Here is a 26091-nt window from a genome sequence, read left to right on the forward strand (position 1 = left end):
TGACGGTCAGAAAAAGGGCATGACACAGTCCAATAATTCGGCAGCTCCTGTTAAAGGGACATGCAACTATTGTAAACAGCCAGGTCACTATGTAAACGATTGTGCAGTTTTGAAACACAATATATCTACAGGTAAAACTAAAGAGAGACCACGTCAACTTAGACAAGACCAGGTCCAACAACACGTTCCACAGAATGTACAGCCTATGCATGCTCCACAACAGACAGTACAGACCGTAGCGGTACCACAGCCACAACCGATTGCCGCAACCCAACATGCAACACAGCAGATGTACCAGTATGCGCAAACTGATTATCCCGATTACCAGCGATACACATGAAACAGCCTAGAGAGGGAGGTTGGCTTGCCTCTTATTGAGGTTCCTGTAGATCAAGAGGGTCCTTACGTACATAGTCAAGTATTAGGAAAAGATAGAAAGTTTTTGATTGACACAGGGGCGAGCAGAACAACAATCAGTCACGACGAGGTTCCAGGGGCACCCCTCTCAGGCTCACAGAATGTTTCCCTTTGATTTTCAGGAAAGCCTATTGTAAATGAAGTATCGAAACCAGTTCCCCTTTCAGTTGGTCCGTTGTCTCGCACTACAGATTTATTGCTCACGAAATCATGTCCAGAAAACTTATTAGGCATCAAGACACTGAAGGCTCTAGGAGCTGTAATTTGTTGTTCTCCGGAAGGAGTAAGATTGTTTTTGCGTGACTTCAAGGGTCACTATGTGTTGAGAGATATTGATTCCAGATTACAGAATGTTCCTGCACATTTATGGGCACAAGGCCCCACTGATGTAGGTTGTATGCACATCACTCCATATCGTGTCACACTCAAGCCAGGAGTAGTACTACCACGAATCCGACAATACAAGTTACCACCAGATGCTGTAGTGGCTTTACTGAAAATCATTGACGAGCTCATTGCACAAGGAGTGGTTGTAGAAACCGACTCAAATCTATGTAATTCCCCTATCATTCCAATTCTTAAACGTACTGATCCGAATGCCCCTCCAGTTTTTCGATTAGTGATCGATTTACGAGAATTGAATAAATGCATTGTACCACAGTACCCTGTGGTTCCAGACATCTCTTCATTATTGACAGCTATTGATTCAGAGGCATCGTTCTTTACTGTAATTGATCTGAAGAACGCCTTCTTTAGTGTCCCAATTGATCCGGAAAGCCAATATCTTTTCGGATTCTGTTTAAATGGCCGAAGCTTCAAATTTGCACGTGCACCTCAAGGATTCACAGAAAGCCCCAGCATCTATAGCCAAGCATTGAAAAGACAACTTGACAGTATTCACATGCCTGACAACACTGCCCTACTTCAGTGCGTTGATGATCTATTGATCACCACCCGAAGTGAACCAGAATGTGAACAAGCATCACTGACGGTTTTGCATTTCTTGGCAGAAAAGGGACACAAGGTGTCCCCTTCGAAGCTGCAATTCTGTGTTCAGCAAGTGGTATACCTTGGGCACTTGCTGTCCAAAGGGGGGAGACAGCTAACACCTGACCGTATCCAGTTAATTGTAAACATGTCACAACCCAAGACACAAAAGGAGGTACAGGCCTTTATAGGCCTCACTTCTTACTGTAGACAATGGATCCCTCAGTACGCATTTCTAGCCAAGCCACTCATACAGTTGACAACCCAGGAGGCAGCGACATCGACTGTCCTCCCTTGGACTCAGGAACATACACATGCTTTTGACGACTTAAAGAAAGCCTTATGCCAAGCACCTGTTTTAGCGACACCATGTTACAGCAAGCCTTTTACACTTTTTGTCACAGAACGCGAAGGTACTGCATTGTCAGTACTCACCCAGGATCAAGCAGGTTCACACAAACCGTGTGCTTATTTTTCTAGTACATTAGATCCAGTAGCCCAGGCTCTGCCTGCGTGCTTGAAATCTGTGGCAGCAACAGCTCTAGCAATCAGACAAAGTGATTCCATAGTGTTAGGACACCAACTGACTGTACAAGTTCTTTTAAACCAAACACAGACTCAACACTTGACTATAGCACAACTGACATTGTTTCAGCCACACATAGAAATCAGACGTTGCAATACATTGAACCCTGCTACACTTCTGCCATTAAGTGAGACAGACCCTTTGGCACATGATTGTTTTGAAGTCATTACCATTACGACGAAACCCAGACAAGACTTGACAGACACTGCATTACCAGATCCAGACCTGACACTTTATGTGGATGGTTCTTGTATGAGAACAAGTACAGGAGAGTTAGTGGCCGCCTACGCAGTCACGACAGAAACTGAAGTCATAGAAACACATCGCATTGACACACTGTCAGTTCAAGCAGCAGAGCTCATCGCTCTGACCCAAGCCTGTATTCGAGCCAAGAATAAGAAAGTTAACATATACACAGATTCACGCTATGCATTTGGAGTCGTACACGACTTCGGTGTACTCTGGCGAGAGAGAGGTTTCTTGACCTCTCACGGAGCCAAAATCCAGCACGGTCCCCTCATTCAAGCTCTGTTAGACGCAATACATTTGCCTACAGCTATATCCATCATGAAGTGCAAAGCACATACAAAAGTTACAGATACCATTTCCCAGGGTAACGACCTGGCAGATCGAACAGCCAAGCATACAGCTCAAACTCAGACTCACGCAACTGACCTGACAAAGACAGTAGTCCCGACACATTGCATGACAGTGAGGGATCCCGCCCTAGATGTAATTGACATACAGACACATGCTACACCAGACGAAATCAAGAAATGGATTGAACTAGGAGGGATCCAGACCGAACAGGGATGGATGACGAAAGGGAAAGCCACATGGTTTCTCCCCAACTCTATGGTTCAAGTCATCATTACCACAGTACATAGTCCTGCACATTTAGGAGAAAAAGCCATGTTAGACAGTATTCAAAATCTTTGGTTCAATAAACATTTACGAGCAGCAGCCAAACAGAAAGTGCGTACTTGCATGATCTGTTGTCAGTTCAACCCAGGTAAAGGCATTCCCATAGAGCAAGGTGGATTTCATCCTCCCGATCACCCTTTTGAAGTCCTCCAGATGGATTATATCCAGATGGAACGTTGTCGAGGATTCAAATATGTCCTCGTAATTGTATGTGCACTTTCCCGTTGGACAGAAGCATATCCAGTCCCAGATTACACTGCTCCGACCACTGCCAAGCAGCTGGTACGTGAATTCTTCCCACGGTATGGTTTGCCCCGTATCGTGTACTCAGACAATGGTCAGCCATTCTCGTCCGAGCTCATGAAGCAGGTGTCACTCCTGCTAGGTTATCAGTGGAAGTTCCACTGTGTCCGACATCCCGAAGCAGCAGGTCTCGTAGAGAGACATAATCAGACCCTGAAAATTCGCCTTGCCAAGATATGTAGAGAGAAAGGCGTTGACTGGATAGTAGCTTTACCAGTTGCACTCTTTTACATGAGAATGATAGCACATTCAAGAACAGGGCTATCCCCGTATGAGGTGGTCTTTGGTAGGCCACCGAATATGTGGGGGGCGCCTCTGCCTCGTAAAATAACAGATGTTGACTGTAATATGCTGACAGATTACCTTGCCTCCTTGATGTCTGCACTACAATCATGTCGTTCACAGGTAGCTGCAGCCTTTCCCGACAACACCGAGGTGAAGCCACACAAGATCGTTCCTGGAGAATACGTTTTTATCCGGAATTTCGACAGGAGGAGTCCGCTGGAGCCCCGTTGGCAGGCGCCGAAGCTTGTGTTATTGACTACAAGGACAGCAGTGAAAGTGGAGGGCCGCAAGGGCTGGCTCCACTCGAGTCATGTGAAAAGACACTATGGACTGCCTCCGAAACTAGACTCCCAGCCCTGCCCCCTTCCAGAGACTGATATTAAACTCCCCCTGGTAGAGAAAACTCCTTCTCAAGAATTTCGTTTAAAGTTGAGGTCTAGCAAGTCAGACAGTTTAATTGTTTAAGTCCTCCCCTAGGTGAAGCGGTTAGACAGGTTCCTGACATGTACAAGTTAGACCCCAATAGAGAGAGAGATAGACAGAAACAAATCAAGAAACATGAATATTGTAAATCTCTCCGCAGTCACTGCATTGTGACATTATTGATTATGTTTTTTCTGAGTCTTATGATTATTGCTGCAAGCATATTGCTACACATGTACTTTCCTATTTTCACACGTGCACATTCTTCTTCAAATGACACTGCCGAGCATACTTTCAGTGAATTGCCCCCACACGAGTTATCTTACCGACTTGCGCTGCGCAACAATACATTCATTAGTATGTTACATCATTCCCATCAGACCAACAATGCTACCAATTGTTGGATATGTGGCCGACTCCCTCCCTATCAGAAATACAAGGGAGTTCTGCCCCTCTTTCCGTACCCGTTCACACACAATGGTTCCTGTGGTGCATGGTTTAGTTTAATGAATTCTTTAGATTCTCATTCTGTAGTGTACCAGGGCAATTGGGTATGGGGAAATCTGAACACAGTTTTGCATAAAGCATGTTTCCCTGACAAGGAGGGTCTTCCACAAAGAACAGGGACTGATCTAGAAAACGAAGTATATGGATTAGGTAATTTTACACTTAACCTCATGATTCTGAATGTTCAGTCCGAAGCTGAACCAGTCTTGCCCGCTATGTCAGTATTACCAGTCAAAGGTGAATTATGTGTCAGAAAGAATGGTTCAATACACCTAGGTCATAGCCAATGTACTACTGTGATCGAATTCAGTGATAAAGACAAGTCTACATTCAAAGCTTCCCGTCATTCCTATTTCATTTGTGGTCATACAGCATATATACGCTTACCTCTAGATTGGGATGGTACTTGTTACATTGCATTCCTTCTGCCACCTGTTTTCCTAGCCCCTCCTGATTATCATAGGAACTCCCATCTAGTACACAATAGACCCCAGAGAGATCTCCCGATTGTCGATTATACTGAAACGGCATGGGAGCAGTATACAGACTTCAATAAAGGTTTCTTTCCCTATTTATGTGCTGTCTTTAATAGTAAACTGATACGTAAATTAACCAGAACCCTCGAAGCAGTAGTGAATGAAACTACTTCCGCCCTAGGCAACTTAACAGAGGAGCAGTCTGCTATGCGGATTGTTGTTCTTCAAAATCGTCTCGTTCTTGACGTCATCCTGGCCGATAGGGGCGGAGCTTGTAGAGTCATCGGATCGAGTTGCTGTGTTTTCATTCCAGAAAACGCACCATCAGTATATAGAGCCATAACCCGTCTCCACAAGATTGCAAGTCAGATACACCAGAATCCAGGCACCTGGACTTGGTCCGGTTGGTTCTGGAGCGTGTTATCAGCCTGGGGATGGAAAGTCCTATCCTTCCTCGGAATAGCCCTTCTCATAGTGTTCAGTTGTTGTCTATGTTTGCAGTGTGGGCCAGCGATTTGCGGCTTGTGCGCCACATCATGTTTTCCCCATCCAAGTTCACATTCTAAATCCCGCCTGAAAAAGGAAGAGCAAATGATGCTATATGAACAAATTGATGGACTAATGAAGATTGATATATCATGAAGGGTCTGCTATGCGGATTGTTGTTCTTCAAAATCGTCTCGTTCTTGACGTCATCCTGGCCGATAGGGGCGGAGCTTGTAGAGTCATCGGATCGAGTTGCTGTGTTTTCATTCCAGAAAACGCACCATCAGTATATAGAGCCATAACTCGTCTCCACAAGATTGCAAGTCAGATACACCAGAATCCAGGCACCTGGACTTGGTCCGGTTGTTTCTGGAGCGTGTTATCAGCCTGGGGATGGAAAGTCCTATCCTTCCTCGGAATAGCCCTTCTCATAGTGTTCAGTTGTTGTCTATGTTTGCAGTGTGGGCCAGCGATTTGCGGCTTATGCGCCACATCATGTTTTCCCCATCCAAGTTCACATTCTAAATCCCGCCTGAAAAAGGAAGAGCAAATGATGCTATATGAACAAATTGATGGACTAATGAAGATTGATATATCATGAAGGGTCCGTAGGGGACAAGGAGGGAATGAGGTAATATGAATTTTTATGGTCAATTGTGTCCCCTAACGTAGACCCCAACGGCTCCATGTGCGTGCTTCAAGTACATGTATGTTCCCTCCACAACCAGCTATGAAGACGCAAATACATTTGCGTCCAACGTTAACATGTCCTCTTTCAGATCCACCATGAATGGGTCGAAAATTCAGTTTCTAAGTATGCCTTGCCACCGTCTTTACATGGTACACTTTCACGTTTTCCTGGCACTGGCGAGCTAGGCCCTGATTTCTGCCATCGAGCCCTTTCTGCCTTCTGTCTCTGAAAGCTTCAGCCTGGATCTGCATCCGTGACCCTTGCCTTACTCCCTGTGCGGCGAGCGGTGCCCGGCTCGGCCTGCTTGCCTGCCAAGACTGTATTTTGCCTTCAAGTTATTTGCTCCGCTCCTCGAAAATACATTCCTGTCTAGTGATTTAGGAAAACATCTCCCCAGCTGCAGAGCAAAGGGCCCGGCCTTTCTGTCTCCGTGCAAGTAATTCATTGCTCCCGTTACCATGGTAGGCCCATGGCCCCCTCGCATTTCACGTAGACACGTAGTCACATATGCATGCACTAACAGTCAGTATAGAATAGCCTCTGCCCGAGAGACCTTTCCTTCTAGATAATACAGTTCCTCAAACACAAGATATTAGATATGATTTGGGTTTAGGTTGTTCTGACACGCCAGACTTCTGTCTCCTCATGTAGAGCTAAATGTCAAGTCCCCTTCGCCCTCCAGTTCCACGTCAATCACACGTCATGCTGCTGCGCGCGCATCTCTGCCATATATTTCTGCTGACACTGCAGGATTCCTCTATGGATCCACCCACCTGTGACACTTTCATGTGACGTTGTCTAGCACACACCTCCGTGTACGCCCTCGTGCACGCCTTCTGTTACGTACATGTGTTCTTATCTCTTTTCTCTCAGCTGTTACGCCTTCTGTATCCATCACCTTTATATGCATTTACTATATATATTGTACTCTGTTAATAAAGCATTGTCTATCCCTTCCTGAACCTTCGTGGTGATGGAACATGATACCTGGTTCGAACCAATTCCATTTTATGGAATAAAACCCTTATAAACTCAGATGCCACGGACTCTGCCTCTCATTTTTTGATTGAGTTATTCTTATTGAACTTTACCGCATAGAAATTCCGCATAGGTAAATTTATTTTACCACACATAGACCGCTGCAAAAGTCTTTCCCCAGGACTCACAGTCAACGAGCTCAGGGGCCAAATCTTTCGGAAAACTTAGCGTAAGAATCCGGTGTTTTTCACCCGGAGTAGTATTAGGAAATACAGCTTCCAGCTGGTCAAACTTCTCGGCAAGCCAGAAAGAAAAATCATCCTTATCCTGGGGCTTTTTGCCCATGACCGCATTCACCATGACAGGACTGATTTTTAAAACGCCATGTCCGGCTGGAAGCGCCGCACCCCCCGGGGCTCCACCCGGAAGATTACGGCACATGTAATGCACTAAGGCTCTAATGACGGCAATCGCGACTACATGTAGTCGTCTGAGTTCAGCCATGTTACAATTGCTGTGTAGAGGGTGAGGAGTAAATTCAGCCAAAACAGGCCAACTAGCGCCTGGAATGGACAAAGGACCTAACCTCGGAGCTGATAAAGTATGTGGTAGGGCGCCACCAAACCAAACTCCATGCTGCCAAACATCAATAGGAACTTCTTGTGCCCAGTACGGAGTATACTCATTAGGTACAGCCGTGGGAGTGTACGTGAGGAATACACCAGAATTTGCGTCCACCGCCGGAAACGTCACCCACGAATAAAACAGTTTGTATGGATAAGCATGTTCCGCACTCACCACCATTATCACAGCCAAGCCCTACAAAGGAACATTATATCCCGCAAATGATCACGCACCGCAATGCGACTATGCTGCGGAATGTCCACGGCTTGGGCCATGACAGCACAAGAGTGCAAAAAAACAAAGCTTACACAACTGGGTAGTAATTCAAGGAAACCGTTTTAGAAAGAATCAAGCTTGAAAAGACCTATTTCAAAAATAGGTAGGTTTTTCCGACACCACCGTTTTCCAGAAACGACAATGAAGGGGTTAAGGTTTGAATGATATACTACTCGAGTGTCATGATATAAGGCCAACAACGTATGGGCGCCATGTAGCGGGAATTCCATTCTCCTACAGAACTGTGCATAGAGACCTGGAACCTCGGTGAATTAGGATGGCCCAAAACTCACCTCAGTACCCAAAATCCCCTTACCGAGCTAGCTACAGTGTCTCATTGGTCATAACAAACTCCCAATGCTTAGACAGACCAGAACATGAACTTAGAGTACCTCAGGTATCATGGAACACATGAACACTCTTTCGTTATATAATCATTACAAACCAGAACGTGGAGTAAAAGAGGACACGTGCATGTTTGAAATATTTATTTACTAATGCAAGGTTCTCAAAGGCAGTATCTTGTACAATACTAGCAAACATATTATAAGCAACAAAGTTATCAGCATAGTTAATATTCCATAAAAGGCGAATGGTGACAGCATACTAAGATGCTGTAAGGAATAGGAATTAACCGGACTCGTACCTGCTGCGCCCGCGAAGTAATCAGGCTTGCTCCTGTGGACCTCTGATACGCCAGGGAAGAGGGGTGGGGGACGGGGAGTGGGATTGGGGGTTAGGGGGGGTAAGGGATTATAGGGTTTAGGGGGGGTTCGGGCGAGGGGGGGAAGTTGTTTGTTATTGTTTGACTGCTCTCTGGAACAGGGGCGAGGAGGATAGATTAGAAACGCAGCCATGTGCGCCACCTGAGAAATAGCTCTCTGTGAGTACCCTGGTAGGCTTTAGCGACTACTGATCTACTGTATACTGCCGCTCGACCTCCGGGGTGTGAGCTGAATGGCCGTGTTAGACTGAATTTTCCTTATCAGAACTGTTATACCATGACTGTACGATACCACCTGCATTGATGACTTGTATATATGCATATTCGTGCTGCAATAAAAATTCTTTTTTAAAAAAATCTTTAAAAAAATGAATAGGAATTACCAATACCTAATTCACACCCTCCCTATTTAGAATAGTATTCTATATCTATGAAGGTCTCATTTGGGTTTTAGCAGGGAGGGCCCATACCTCAAAATCTCAGTGGGAGAGGATCACATCATCTTCCACCAGCTCTCTGCATGCGAAGCACCATCAAGTGTGTTTCGTGTGTGTACAGCACAACAATATAAAACCCGCCTAGAGCCAGATTTTGGCGGCAGCATGTTTGTTATGTCTATGGACGTGCTAAGATCATTTCTCACAATAACATCGTGTTTAGTTATCCTTTCAGCCTTCAGCACTCACTGTGCAGACAGTGTACCGATCAAAACAGATATCAGAGCAATAACATATTTTTTCTCAAGTAAATCACAAAGCTCTTCTGGGTTGAAAGCTAAATCAACAATTATGTGTTGTGTGCAAAACGAGGCAGAAAGGTAAAATGGCGTTTAAACATTTAATAAGCTCATGCTAACTTAACACAGTATATAGAAAAGAAGTAGCTATATGACAGCCTAATAGACCTCAGTTTGGACACTTTTCTTTTTATTCTCACCTAGCAGTGGAGCTTGATGGATAAGGTAAGTGCTGATGGAAGGTCTTGATTTACTGGGCAATATCAGAAGTCTCTCCTCTGGCACTAGGGCAATCTTTCGGACAGGTATGCTATGAAAGGTGAATCTGAGGCAAATGAGGTAAAAAAAAACCTGTTCCCAAATTTCAACTACCTTTGTGTGTTGTAGATTTGAATTGGTTTTTAAAATCACAACGCTTCCATAGTGACATCTGGTGCTATAATTCCATAATTGGGAAACAGAAAGCAATGGAGTCTCTGAAAATCCCAATCAATTTGATAAAAACTTAGAAAATTGTGGGTGGAAACTGAACCATGGAAGATATTGATTTTCTCATTGAAGACGCTCGTATGAAAGGTAAGGTGCACCAGAATAAAGTATGTGAGCTTCAAGTGTGTCCGAAAGTATCTTTTATCATAATTCAAATTCCAAATTGGACATCAGCCAGCGCTTTTCATTCCACAGCTGGAACTTCATTAGGGCTTAAATACATTAATTCTGGTCCGATCAGTCTGTATACATGAGTCTGTATACGTAAGTCAATGTACCTCAAGATCAAACCAAATAGAGCCAATCCTAAGATCGCTTGCAATACAAGTAGTGGGCCAGTAAATTATGTCCAAACTCATTTATTCACAATGATGGCTCAAAGTGTTGGCCCGAGTCCTCCACATGCAATGAAATGCGATTACGTAATGGATAATATATCTCAGCGTCCCGTATGATATCGATTTTCTCATTGAAGATGTTGAGTCCATTTAAAAAAACAAAACATATCGACTGATAAGAATTGAAGGGTTGGATGAACCAACGCCCCACCCTCATTTTAGCTCTGCAGGTGTTGAGCAGATTACATATACAAATATCAAAGCTATCTTTACTATTGACACTAGTGCTTAAAGTCTTAAAATAATTTACCTACTAGTAGCAATAGACTGCCACCATGACCAAAGTGAGGCAGTCTCCTAGACAACAGATTTATCAGCCTTCATATTAGAGCAGGCTAGTTCAATATATGAAGCCGTTTAAACCATATTTTATTCCTGATCGTCTAACCCCCATATGGAGCCTGGTAATAGATCTGGGAGCATAGCTTTGATGACCCGGGTCCCCAAGTGTAATCCTGGTAACCACAAAGACACTAAGTCCATAGTTAAGGTCATACACTAGGTAAGGTCTAAGTGCCATTGCCTATCAGTAATAAGATAAGATATTCTACATGCTAAAAGTTGCTCTTTGGGCTCCACAGAATGTTTTATATATCTGTGACACTGGGTAATACGATTCTGGTGGGTGGGCTTATTAACCATGAACCACACATTACGTTCCATGGAAGGGCCTCCTCATTCTTCTATTAGACTTAGTTTGTACCCTTCACCTAGTTGCAAAGTTGCTAATTATAAAAGGATCCATTACCCCCCCCCAAAAACACAGGAGTGAAAGTGTCGAGCTTACACATAAAAGACTAACTGAAGTACCAGGGTATAGATAAGGGGCTGAACCCAGATAAAGTCACTGGGACCTGGGCTATCAAAGTGATAAGAAAAAGGGGTCCCAGTAATCAAAGAACAGTTTACTAGATAATAACAAATAAATCAACCAAGAAACAAATCTGTCCACATTGTTATAATCACAATGTGAATGTATATATCAAATATATAATCTCAGAAAGTAAACATGGTTTCACAGTGCCCCAAGTATAGTGAAGAAACAAAGGAGGGGGAGTGATCCTGTGAGGAGGAAGTGAAGGAAAGGAAGAAAAAATTCTCAAGTGACAGTTTAATCAATAGATATACATAATTTGTCCTTGCTAGACAGCAAGGATAGCAAATCTACCTGCATTTTAGGGGGTCGAAACGTCGACAACTATTCGCATTTTCAACTCCACGCCCCATTATTTTCATTTTTTGAACCCTGTGGAGTATGTTGTATTGTTGAAATGACTATTTGAACCTTATGGTCTCCATCTCTACACACAATGTGTAGCAAGGACAAATTATGTAGGCATGGGCGGAAAATCCGTTCCGCTCGCGGATTTTGCGGATTTTCGGGAAATCCGCAATCCGCGAGATTTGCGAATTTCCTGCAAAATCCGCAAATCCGCGAGCAGCGGATTTTGCTCGCACTGCTCGCACTGTTCGCGTGAGTTCGCGCCCCGCGAATAAGTGCGAAATTGCAGAAATACGATCTAAGCAAAACTGAAAGTAACTACTTACCAGGTTCAAAAGTTCAGGCACATCATTAGTAGCCATTTCCTGTAGTGCTTCCTGAGGGGCCCCTCCAGAGTTCAGTTGCCAGTTGAAACTATTATGTGACCCTGCTCTGAACCTCAGAATAGTTACACATATGCCACAAAGGTCATGAATTACAGCTAAGGGAGACAAGCAGGAGCCAGGCTGGAAGTTAAAATCCATTAATCAGCCCCTAATTCATTATTGTCAGTTGGGGCAGGGCAGGTGTTGTAACTAATTTTGCAACAATGAAAGCACTTAGCAAGTGCAAAAGATCACTAATCAGGGCGCACTAAGGAAGCAGGTGCCAGCTAAAAAAATATTCTGTGACACATTAATCAGCCCCAAATTAATTCAGGTCACTTGAGGCAGGGAAGGTGTGCTTTGCTTTGCCGAAAATAATGTACACTGGACAACCAGAGGGTGTGGTGATGAAACAGAGGGTGGCATGGGTGGGCCAGAGGGTGGCATGAGTAGTCAGAGAGTGGCAGTGGTGACAGAGAGTGGCAGTGATGAAGAAGAGTGTCCCAAACAGGTTGGACACGTAGAAACAACAAGTTCGCAAAACTTGCGACCCGACAGGTAAGTTCGCAAATTGCGAAATTGTAAAAACCCTCGCGAACTGGCAGAAACACGGGCGAACACAAAAAAAAAAAAATCCGCAAATTCGCGGGAATTCGCGGATTTTGCGGATTGCGAATCCGCAAATCCGCAAAATTCGCGAACGCGAGATCCGCAAAATTCGCTCATGCTTAAAATTATGTATATCTATTGATTAAACTGTCACTTGAGAATTTTTTCTTCCTTTCCTTCACTTCCTCCTCACAGGATCACTCCCCCTCCCTTGTTTCTTCACTATACTTGGGGCACTGTGAAACCATGTTTACGTTCTGAGATTATATATTTGATATATGCATTCACATTGTGATTATAACAATGTGGACAGATTTTGTTTCTTGGTTGATTTATTTGTTATTATCTAGTAAACTGTTCTTTGATTACTGGGACCCCTTTTTCTTATCACTAACTGAAGTACCTGGCTGATAGGTCTCCACTGATTAGCAGTGATTACATTGATACTCTTGACATTGCAGGCCCACAGGTTGTGTTAAAAAGCATTGCATCTAGGATGACACCAGGGATTGTGGAATCGACCTTTGAGTACCTCAGGGATGGTGAAGTGGCAAAGCGAACAGAAACTATCCAGAATGAGTGTATGGCAGGAGTTGCAGTCAGTCAAGAAGGTGTTCCACTAAAGGATGGTCTCACTGTGATATCCCTTAATTTGCCAGGTATGAAATCTAAACTAAGCATAGGCTGAAAATTCGTTCCGCTTGCGGAATTTGCGGATTTCCCGCGATTTCGCGATCTGCGAATCTCGCGAAATCGCGGTAAAATCTGCGAATCAGCTCGGACGAATTTTTAGCTAAGCACTTACAGGGTTAGAGCAGCATGTGCAAAAGTTGAAGCTAATTTTTTGTAACCTTTTACAAAAGGGTTACAAAGAAATTAACTTCAACTTGGGCACCTGCTTCTGTAAGCCTGTAAGTGCTTCCTGGCGCCTCGTTGCCTACTTGCAACTATTCTCTGACCCTGCTCTGACTCTTGAAGCAGGGTCAGAGCATAGTTATAAGTAGGCAATGAGGCACCTGTCACGAAAATTAAACCTCAACAGGAAGCACTGACAGATATAAAAACAAGCATTTGCAATGCAATAGGTCTCGCATTAGGAAAGTTTTTGCTATTGGTCTTGTAAATGACATTTTTTTAATTCATGTGTTGGTTTTGAAAATAGCTAAATTATTAGCTTTGTCATTTACAATGCCAATAGTTATAACTTTCGCAAATGTGACACCTATAGCATTTGAAATGCAACATGTTTTGTATTTACGTGACTTAGCTGTATTGATATTACAAATTACAATGGCTTTTAATTTTTTTAAATAATTAATACTTAAATAAAAGTGATTTTAATTTATAATGGCAATAGCTTAAACTTTTGTAAATAACTTTTGTGAAGATTGTGTTCAGTGTTTTTTATTGTGACGAAAATCCAAGAACAGAAGTGAAATGTTAACATCTTTTTGTGACATTTGTAATAAAGTTTGAAACATTAAGAGAACATATTTGAACCAGTTGTTGTTGAATGGTTGCGTAGATTGATGCTGGGGTAGCGCTGAGTGGTGCTGTGGTGGTGCTGAGTGGTGCTGTGGTGATGCTGAGTGGTGCTGTCGTGGTGCTGAGTGATACTGGGATGGTACTGAGTGATGCAGGGGTGGTGCTGAGTGGTGCTGTGGTGGTGCTGAGTGATGCTGTTGTGGTGCTGAGTGATGCTGTGGTGGTGCCGAGTGGTGCTGTGGTGGTGCTGAGTGATAATGTGGTGGTGCTGAGTGATGCTGTGGTGGTGCTGAGTGATGCTGTGGTGGCGCTGAGTGGTGCTCTGGTGGTGCTGATTGGTACTGTGGTGGTGCTGAGTGATGCTGTGGTGGTGCTGAGTGATGCTGTGGTGGTGCTGAGTGGTGCTGTGGTGGTGCTGAGTGGTGCTGTGGTGGTGCTGAGTGATAATGTGGTGGCACTGAGTGATGCTGTGGTGGCACTGAGCGGTGCTGTGGTGGTGCTGAGTGATAATGTGGTGGTGCTGAGTGATAATGTGGTGGTGCAGAGTGATGCTGGGGTAGGGCTGAGTGATGATGTGGTGATGCAGAGGGCAGAAAGGCACAATAAGCGCAGTCTAACAAAGGGCAGAAGGGCAGAAAAACAAGGGAAAAACTAGTCTAACGGGGCAGACAGGCACAAAAACGAGTCTAACAGAGGGCAGAAGGCCACAAAAAATGAGTCTAACAGAGGGCAGAAGGGCACAAAAACAAGGGAATAACAGAGGGCAGAAGGGCACAAAAAACGAGTCTAACAGGGGGCAAAAGGGCAGAAAAACAAGGGAAAACGAGTCTAACAGAGGGCAGAAGGGCAGAAAAACAAGGGAAAAACTAGTCTAACAGAGGACAGAAGGGCCAACAAAAACGAGTCTAATAGGGGGCATAATGAATCCTGCCCTGCGTGTCTGTCCACGAAGATGCCACCTTTTTGTGCAATACCTCTACTCAACTGGAGCACTTTCTACTGTCTAATCAGTAGGTGCTCCCTCGTTGGCTAAATGTATAGGGGCAGATTTACAATAACTGGTGCATCCCCAGGGATGCGGCAGTTATTGTGCGCCGCAGCTCCGCCACCCATGGTGCGCCGCATTAACAATGCGGCGCACCATGTGGACAAAAACGGCAGAGATGCGTCACGCATCTGTGCAGTAAAAGCAGCGCATTGCTGGAGCTGTGTCGCGCTTGCGACGCAGCTCCAGCAATGCTCTGGGGGGCCCTATCTCCCCAATGCTGCATCAAGCCTTGCGCCTGCTTCAAGCAGGCGCAGGGTTTTGACGCAGCATTGGCCTAAAAGTGACTGAGTGAATTCTTGTAGATTTCACTCAGCCACTTTTAGGAGGCGTTCCTGCGCAGGAAACATCCTCCCCTGCGCCGGAACGCCTCCTGATGGTGCACGGCTTTACAATTTGACGCATCTCTCAGATGCGTCACGTTGTTAATACCCAGCACCATGGCGCATCTTTTGTGCTGCCGCTGCGTCACAAAAGGTCTCGGTAGAGGGTGGGAGTGGTGAACCAGAGGGTGGCAGTGATGAACCAGAGGGTGACAGTGATGAACCAGAGGGTGGCAGGGGTGATCCAGAGGGTGACAGTGCTGAACCAGAGGGTGGCAGTGCTGAACCAGTGGGTGGCAGGGTGAACCAGAAGGTGGCAGTGATGAACCAGATGTTGGCAGGGGTGAACCAGAGGGTGGCAGTGGTGAACCAGAGGGTGGCATGGATGAACCAGACAGTGGCAGTGGTGATCCAGAGAGTCACAGCGGTGAACCAGAGGGTGGCAGTGCTGAACCAGAGGGTGACAGTGGTTAACTAGAGGGTGGCAGTGGTGAACCATAGGTGCTGTGATGAACCAGAGGGTGGCAGTCGTGAACCAGAGGGTGGCAGTGGTAAACCAGAGGGTGACAGTGCTGTACCAGAGGGTGGCAGGGGTAAACCAGAGGGTGCTGTGATGAACCAGAGGGTGGCAGTGGTGAACAAGAGGGTGGCAGGGGTGAACCAGAGGGTTGCAGTGGTGAACCAGAGGGTGGCAGTGCTGAACCAGAGGGTGACAGTGGTTAACCAGAGGGTGGCATTGGTGAACCAGAGGTGCTCTGATGAACCAGAGGGTGGCAGTGGTGAACCAGAGGGTGGCAGTGGTGAACCAGAGGGTGTTAGTGCTGTACCAGAGGGTGGCAGGGGTGAAATAGAGGTGCTGTGATGAACCAGAGGGTGGCAGTCGTGAACCAGAGGGTGGCAGTCGTGAACCAGAGGGTGACAGTGCTGTACCAGAGGGTGGCAGGGATGAACCAGAGGGTGGCAGTGGTGTATCAGAGGGTGACAGTGGTTAACCAGAGGGTGGCAGTGGTGAACCAGAGGGTGGCAGTGCTGAACCAGATGGTGGCAGTCGTGAACCAGAGGGTGGCAGTGGTGAACCAGAAGGTGGCAGGGGTGAACCAGAGAGTGGCAGTGGTAAATCAGAGGGTGGCAGGGGTGAACCAGAGGGTGGCAGTGGTGAACCAGAGGGTGGCGGTGATGAACCAGAGGGTGGCAGTGGTGAACCAGAGGGTGGCAGTGCTGAACCAGATGGTGGCAGTCGTGAACCAGAGGGTGGCAGTGGTGAACTAGAAGGTGGCAGGGGTGAACCAGAGAGTGGCAGTGGTAAAGCAGAGGGTGGCAGGGGTGAACCAGAGGGTGGCAGTGGTGAACCAGAGGGTGGCAGTGATGAACCAGAGGGTGGCAGTGGTGAACCAGAGGGTGCTGTGTCCGTACATGACCACATGGGTAACTTTGCCATGCAAGCGGTTGGCGAACACCCAAAAAGCCCTGCGAACTCAAAAAAACCCCACAAACACACAAAAAAAACAGCGAACCCACAATTCGATTTCGCGCGAATTCGCTGAACGCAAATTTGCAAATTTCGCCCATACTTAATCTAAACTATGTGATGCTTAGAGGAGTATTTGCATAGGGAATTATATATATATATATATATATATATATATATATATATGCATTCCAAGGAACATGGACTGTAGACATGGTGTATGTTAATGGTTTCACTTCTTATATTGTAGAAGCTATACCACCCTGGAATTTTGTTTGTGCCTCGAGGGGATTATTCATACTGGGAAATAATACTGTACCTTGCACACACTCGCTATGTTAAATGTTGATTCACCTGAAGATTACCCTTAAGTTTCCCTTAGGGTTGAATGTGGGAATATTTAATGTGTACGTAAGATCAGCACTGACCAAATGACGATTCCCCAGGACCGGTTTCTGGCTATCAGCCGTCTTCAGTCAGGATAGCTTGACTCCAGTGGCGTGGAGAGCACAGGACTCACGTCTGAGCATACCCGTCCCACTCGGCGTGACGAATGCAAAAACAACAGTTGATGGACTGTCCCTCAATTGTTCTTTTTGCATTTGTCACCCCAAGCCTGGGGCCCGCGGACTATGGACCCTCCACATCATGCAGCCCTGCTCCACAGGCCACCAGGTCTTGCTTTTGATGCTGGGTTTTGATTTCACCATGGCAAGGTACATACTAGTGCACAGGGCATCATCTCAGGTTGCAACCCCGCTCAGCCCTTGAGGTTCCACTAACTCAGTGACCCTCGAGGCCACATCATGTCGCAGTAGGCCCCCACTGTCCGCTGGCTCAGGCCTACATCACGGTCCAGTAGGGCACACAAAACCTGAGCAGTCCAGACCACCGGGACGGGTCATCATCACAGGCTGCACACCCGCTCAGCACTTAAGGTGCCCCTACCTGAGTGCACCGAAAGTCACCATCCCATGGCAGTGTACCTGTGCCAGCTTCAGGGTATCCAGTACCACCAAGTCTGTGCCCCCCAAGTCATGGGCCCTCTATGATTGGGTATCGTGGTGCGACACCATCATGTCACCTCCGGTCCAGCGGAATGTAATGTTTCAGGCCCTGTGCCCCCATGCCTATATGCACACCACACGGATACACCCCGAGAGAGGTTGGAAATAGCATCAAGCTCATGCGCTCAACTCTTTTTGTTGGCAGGGTCACATGTCCTGTGATGCATGTGCTGGATAAGTGTGGTGTGGGTGTATGCCAGCCGTGAGGGAATGGCTGTGGCATGCTGACAACTGGACGTGTGATTAGCAGATCACTACAGGGTAGACCTAGGACATGTAGCGTTGCCGTCCCCCCCTGTGAGCATAAGGAGATTGGGCTGTCCTGGCATATGCCAGTCTAGGGTAAGGTTGTGACCAAGGACCCCAGGGCTCTGGGTCTGGTACCATACGGAGCTGGACAAGGAAGTAACAAACGATGTGTCGCTGTTTATGCATTGGTGACGTACACAACAAACAATGAGAATAGGGTCTAAGGGCGAGTTTACCGACCGACCAGGTGCATGCCCCAAAATACAGTATTATCACAACAAAGTACACCTGGGGGTCACACAAAGGGGGGATCACAAAACCAATGCTACACAGAAGACACCAGTGAGTAAGCTCCGATAGTGAAATGCAGGCCAGACTAAGGCTCAAGGGCATATGGAGAAATGGTTCCCATCAGAAGCCACACTGTACCGCCCTCTTTCTCATCATCTGGGTTCTCCTTACCCAGGAGACTGAACGGCCGGTCAGATGTTACCGTAACCGATATGTGTGAGATAAGGGGTGGTGTATAAAGTACAAAAAATTAACGTGGCTACTGTAAAGGCAGTGTTATAGTGGTAAGAGTGTTAAGTGAGGGAAAAATATAAAATTAGGTGATCGGGTGGACGAACAACATTTATTAGTGTCTCCCAATCCCTAAGGTTTAAAAAGCAAGTGTGAGTGCGGGTTTCAAATAATCACCGTACTACATAGTGGTCGACATGTTTCTGCATTGTGTTGAACAAAGTTTCAAATGCATTCTTCAGGACCGGAAATATAAAAACACTGCTACTTAGATTAGAGAAATTAAGAACAATATCACCTCCATGCAGTACAGCTGACTGCCAGGAGACACCGACGGACAGAGCGGTGCTCCTCATACCTGCGCTGTGGCCAGGTGGGGTGAAGCCTCTCAACCATCAAATTTGGTACACGGTTGAGTATGTACCTGAAGATCAGGTGATATTGTTCTTAATTTCTCTAATCTAAGTAGCAGTGTTTTTATATTTCCGGTCCTGAAGAATGCATTTGAAACTTTGTTCAACACAATGCAGAAACATGTCGACCACTATGTAGTACGGTGATTATTTGAAACCCGCACTCACACTTGCTTTTTAAACCTTAGGGATTGGGAGACACTAATAAATGTTGTTCGTCCACCCGATCACCTAATTTTATATTTTTCCCTCACTTAACACTCTTACCACTATAACACTGCCTTTACAGTAGCCACGTTAATTTTTTGTACTTTATACACCACCCCTTATCTCACACATATCGGTTACGGTAACATCTGACCGGCCGTTCAGTCTCCTGGGTAAGGAGAACCCAGATGATGAGAAAGAGGGCGGTACAGTGTGGCTTCTGATGGGAACTATTTCTCCATATGCCCTTGAGCCTTAGTCTGGCCTGCATTTCACTATCGGAGCTTACTCACTGGTGTCTTCTGTGTAGCATTGGTTTTGTGATCCCCCCTTTGTGTGACCCCCAGGTGTACTTTGTTGTGATAATATGCATTGGTGACACCCGGACAACATTCGGTAATGTGTCACCCTATGACTCAAGTCCGACGACATGAGCCACATGGACGTAAGAGGAATTCACTGACCCTACATTTATCTATACTGCCAGACTTGAAAGACCATAGACACAACACATCTGTGTGGATTCAGAATGTTTAATGCACGGTCAGTGAAGTGTTGCATCTGGAGTAGGAGTGGGCGGACATTTCCGTTCCACCCACGGAATGGGCGGAAATTTGCACTTTCTGCCTTCCGCAAATAATGCAGAAAAACTGGCCAAATTTCCGCCCATTCCATGGCAGAACGGAAGTTGGCCGCCCGCCGGCCTCCCGCCGGCCTACCTCCCACTTGCCGCCTGCCTCCCGCCCGCATTATTAAATACCAAATTAAAGGTTAAATAAAACTTTTAAGCAAACTTACCTTATTGCGCCGCATCTTCCCGATCTCTGCTTCAATTTTGTAAACTGCGCATGTGCAGGACTGCGCATGTGCAGGACTGCTCATGCGCAGGCTCCCCCGCATGCGCAGTTTACTATAGTTTTATTTAGCCTTTTAATTTAATTTAATAATGCGGGCGGGAGGCGGGCGGCTGGCGGGAGGCAGGTGGGTGAGAAGCGGGAGGCGGGCAGGTGGCGGGTAGCCTTGCGAAATGGAAATATCGCGGAGAGGCACGGAGATTGCTTCGATCTCCGTTCCTCTCCGCGATAGTCCCTTCTGCGACTTCCACCCACCCCTAATCTGGAGCAGTAAAGGGTCATGCAAACCCCACATGATGATGTTGGCCCATGGAGGGCCAGCTAGGGTCCTTCAGGGAATGACAGATCTAAAGGACGAGGAAGAGTTCAGTCTGCAGTCTGATTGCTGTGTCATTGGCGATCAAACAGAATATGGCAGTCCATGTTGCGGTCTAAGGTGAGTGGCGCAGGGTGCATCAGGGGACAGTGGAAGATGATGATGCAGAGGGCAGAACCAAGCAGAAACAGGCCATATGGCTGACATGACAGTGGACATTTCAACAACAGACATGTGTGTGTTTGTACTTGCACATTATCAACTCACATTTCCCTGCAATGCCAATTGTAATTGGCCAGTGCCTACACACAGTCGGCACCAGTTGTGTCCTGTGTTCTGTTGTGGACGTGTTGCAGTTTGTGCCACATTGTTGTCAGTGTTGATGTGCTCTGCATGCAATGTGTGTTTGCTGCATTTTGGTGGCCTGTGCTGCTCTGATTTTGCTGCCCCTTGTCCCTTTCCTGTGATGTGCCTTTGACTACTGTGCTTATACAGTGCTGAGATGTTGATTACTTGGGTACATTGGTCTCTTGGTGGGAGTTGGGGGCTGGGGCATGGTTTGGCTGCAGATGTGCTCAGCTCAGTTGTGCATGTGTGCCATTGTGCCGATCTCCCCCGTCCCCCCAGTCCCTGGTCATTACTCACCCTGGTGCTGTTGTGTCCGGTCATGTTGAGCAGTGTCCGGTCCCCTGATTCCAGCCACAGTCTCCCCACTCATGACTGAGGACACCATTTCCACCATATTGTCCTGCTCCTCTTGAGGGGCAGGACCCCTACCTCCAGTCTGCATTGCTGCCTTCCGGATGTTGGCGAGTTTTAGCTTGGTTTTGCGCCTGACATCATTCCAGAGCCTCTTGACCTCTTCCATTGTCCTCTTCAGTACTACCACTGCATTCACCTTGTCCACGATGGACTGCCATAGTCTATTTTTAGTTGCCAATGACACAGTGGAGGTGACAAACAGATGTTGATGGTGTTGGACCACCTCCGTTATCAGGATCCTGTTTTCCTATGTACAGAAGGGCTTCTTCCTACTTTTCTTCTTGGTCTTCCCTGACCCGGAGGTCCCAGGCAGGTCCTCCAGGGGGCTTGTGGGGTTCTGGTTCTCCTCCGTACTTGCTCCAGAAACATCCATTGTGCTTCGCTATTGTTTGGCATTTGTTTGTCAGTGGTTTTCTAGTTTTATTGAGATTTTTTCCACCCAACGTGTGTGAATTGCAGGCCAATAGCAGGTTTTTACAGAATATTGTTTCGCAATTGGCCTCATTGCAGCTTTTTTTGCATTTCGCATATTTGCAGCATGGCGTTGATTTGAACGTGGTCAGTTGAGGCGTTATCTGGAGTATATAGCATAGTACCGCCGTGTTGAGAATGCTTTGTTAACACAGAGTAATTTTCCCACGACAGACTGAGATGTTGGGAGTTGCGTTAAGTTACTTTTGCTACTGTTATCACACGTTCTTGAGAATATGCTCCTGTGTGCTTTACCCCTGCCAATCAAGAGTAAAAGGGTTGTGCTCCCCCTGTAAAGATGGTTAAATTGGCTTATTCCGGATTGGTACATTTAACTTGTCTGTAGGCCCCCAGTATATGGTGAAGACAGTGCAGCCAAGGTCTGTAAGCTAAATGTCACTTGTGGACTGCAGCACCGATTGTGCCCTCCACTACAGTGGCAGTGCAAACATGACCTCATCCCCAAGCTGACAAACAATGCAAAATCACGTGGATCCATCTCAGACACAGACCTCATGCTCAAAGAATACATTGCTAGAAAAATCAAGAAAACCTAGTTGTTGCTGTTGTATGACTTTATATCAATGTCAATAGTTTTTACTTACAAAAACATTGAATACACCACATTGCTTCCCTCTACAACATCAAGAAAAATTTATATTTGGTCTAACTGATTCAGCATCAACTGTACTTGATGATGTAGTGATAGTTGATGTAGTTCAAGCAGTATTTTTGGCATGTGATATATTGCCTGTGGTATAATGAGCCTCAAATGTACCAGCTCGTAATCCTGGACAAAAGTGAAATACTCCCATCCTCTAAGTCCAGTTGTATCTTCTAAAAAGAACATTAGAAACGTCACTAATGTGAAGACAAAGAAAAACAGGAGGCACGTCTTCTCTATCTATGGAACATGGTTTGGGAGCAACATTTTCTCCAACACCAGAACTCCTTCAGTCATCTTGCACATCAAGAAAAAAGTGAAGACAAACTCTCCGGATAATCTTGACTTGGTAATAAGTGGTCTCTCCAAAATTTCATACTGTAGCCTACAAAGGGATCATTTGTAGGTTCATTAAAATGTTCCTTAAACAAAAATCTACTTCATGTCTGTCAAAACATTAGATACAATCAATAAATGATTGAATGTTTGAACAGAAAGAATGATAAAGTGAGGCATACTTATCAATATACTTTGTTATAAATTAATTTTGAGCAAAACAGAATGACAAATTAAAATGTAATCAAGGTGCAGCCCATTGGCTAGAAATGTACTAACATTTGTTTCAATTAGAACAAGAAGTGGAAACATAATTGATGTTTCGGCCATCCGCAACTCAAACTTTCTGTTGTGTGCACATAGTGAATATAATATTTTTAATCTGTACAAGCAAATTATAGTTCTAAAGAAGGAAGTCTATGTTGTAAATGTTGGGTCAAAAAAAGAGGAAATACATATGTCAGACCTGAGAGGCTATGCGACCACGTGAATCACTTTGGTAATATATGAAGCCATTTATAAAAAAGAGATTAAGGAATTAAAAAGCTGGTAAAAAATAGGTAAACACTAGTAAACAAAAAAGTATGCCAAATGGAAGTTTTTGCATTCTCTGAAGAACTAATTACAGTTTTGGAAGACCAAACAATATAGGTTGAAATAGGTAAATTAATTCCTATATAGGCTTGGAAACATGAGCCTCGTTGATTATAATCATAGGTATTTTCTGGTGAGAAAACAAAAAATCCAAGGATAATAAATAGCAAGGATATGTGCTATATCTTATGGGAATCCTTGAAATTCTTGCCCAAGGCACTGCTTAAGTCAAAATGATGAATTCATTTTTGAGCTGCTGCAGTTGGACGACTTGGGTGCTCAGCAATTGCAAACAACGAGGCTCTAGGCGTGGGCGGAAAATCCGTTCCGCTCGCGGATTTTGCGGATTTTCGGGAAATCCGCAATCCGCGAGATTTGCGAATTTCCCGCAAAATCCGCAAATCCGCGAGCAGCGGATTTTGCTCGCACTGCTCGCACTGTTCGCGTGAGTTCGCGCCCCGCGAATAAGTGCAAAATTGCAGAAATACGATCTTAGCAAAACTGAAAGTAACTACTTACCAGGTTCAAAAGTTCAGGCTCATCATTAGTAGCCATTTCCTGGAGTGCTTCCTGAGGGGCCCCTCCAGAGTTCAGTTGCCAGTTGAAACTAGTATGTGACCCTGCTCTGAACCTCAGAATAGTTACACATATGCCACAAAGGTCCTGAATTACAGCTAAGGGAGACAAGCAGGAGCCAGGCTGGAAGTTAAAATCCATTAATCAGCCCCTAATTCATTATTGTCAGTTGGGGCAGGGCAGGTGTTGTAACTAATTTTGCAACAATGAAAGCACTTAGCAAGTGCAAAAGATCACTAATCAGGGCGCACTAAGGAAGCAGGTGCCAGCTAAAAAAATATTCTGTGACACATGAATCAGCCCCAAATTAATTCAGGTCACTTGAGGCAGGGAAGGTGTGCTTTGCTTTGCCGAAAATAATGTACACTGGACAACCAGAGGGTGTGGTGATGAAACAGAGGGTGGCATGGGTGGGCCAGAGGGTGGCATGAGTAGTCAGAGAGTGGCAGTGGTGACAGAGAGTGGCAGTGATGAAGAAGAGTGTCCCAAACAGGCTGGACACGTAGAAAAAACAAGTTCGCGAAACTTGCGACCCGACAGGTAAGTTCGCAATTTGCGAAAGTGTACAAAACCCTCGCGAACTGGCAGAAACACGGGCGAACACAAAAAAAAAAAAAATCCGCAAATTCGCGGGAATTCGCGGATTTTGCGGATTGCGAATCCGCAAATCCGCAAAATTCGCGAACGCGAGATCCGAAAAATTCGCTCATGCTTACGAGGCTCACATCTTAGTATTATCTAAAAAGAATTACAAAATGAGCTAGCGTGGGATGCTGGTGTAAAAGCCAGCTGAGGTGAAATGGCAGGCACACTTGGGTGCATGCAATCAAGTTACAACCACAATCGACTAAAGGGAGGAGACAAGTTCTATTAGGCTAAACCATCACAAGACTATTCTATAGGGATGCATTCATAAAACATTGTCAAAAATAAACTTTTTGTTCGATAAGAAATGGAAAAAAGCGTTTCCATAACACTAGTTATTAGTTCACGTCTGAAACTAGCTGAAAGAGTGCTGCCAAAATGAAATAGTGAGCTAAATGATCATAAGCAAACATTGATGGTTTCTCAACTATCCCCCTATAATCTAGTTCCGTTTGCAACAATGTCCAATTTTTTTTAACAATTTTCTTTATTTTGGTTCTTTCAGTGATATATTTAGATACGAATACCACTCTTATGGGCCAGATGTATGACCCTTTTTGCATGCGCTAACGGGTCTGTGACCCGTTTGCGCTTGCTAGAACCCTACAGAACCATGTACAAACGCTATTTAGCGAGTTACAATTATTTGAGACTCGCTAAATAGCGTTTATGAGTTTCAATTAGGAAGGGGTGTTTCAGGGGCGTTCCTTTCTAATTGCAACTCTGAGCCCTATGTATTATGACTGTTTTATGACTTCAATTATCACCTACTACAAGGAAAACAGGCTGCATTTAAAAAAAAGCTGCTTTATTTAAAAGCAGTTCCAGACATGGTGGTCTGCTGAGCCTAGCAGGCCACCATTCCTGGGTTCCCTAGGGTTTCAAAATGCGAGTGGTTCATGAATATTGATGAGCCTTGCATTTGCGACCCCATTGGTAATAGTTAACAGTGTCTCTGACACTGTTGTTCATTTGGAATTGCGATTTGCAAATTGCGACTTGCTGTTTTACGCAATTTACAAGTCGCAATATCAAATGGTCGTACATCTGGCCCTTAATTAATTGCTTGTTTGTTTATTTTCTTATGGGAAATTGTGATCTGTTTTTCCTGTTCAAACTTGTGGCTGGTTTCTCGAAAATATTTTTGGGATATCTTCTCGCTTTGAATTTCCTACACATGTCACTTTTCCCCTGTTCATATTTGTCGGTGTCTGAAACAATCCTCTTTATGAGTATGGAAATGGTTTTCTAGGGATTGATAGTGAAAGCTATTAAAGTGTAACAAATTATTACAATCAGTGGTTTTAACGTAGATATTGGTACTTAATCTGTTCTCATTTAAGGTGATTTCTAAATCCAGAAATGTTATTTGACTTTTGCTGATTTCATGTGCACATTCTATCCAGTTGTTGACAGAATTCAAGGTGGCGATTACTCCTGCCAAGTCTTTACTGGTTCCTATCCAACTGTCAAGGTTTTTTGCCAACTATCTAAGAACAGCATGTGATGTTGTTCACATTCCTTCATGAAAAGATTAGCATAGCATGTAGCTGTGCAACTGCCCATGGAAGTTCCCATGAGCTGAGGA

Source organism: Lissotriton vulgaris, chromosome 3_1, assembly GCF_964263255.1.
Source record: "Lissotriton vulgaris chromosome 3_1, aLisVul1.2, whole genome shotgun sequence".
NCBI classification, from domain to species: Eukaryota; Metazoa; Chordata; class Amphibia; order Caudata; family Salamandridae; genus Lissotriton; species Lissotriton vulgaris.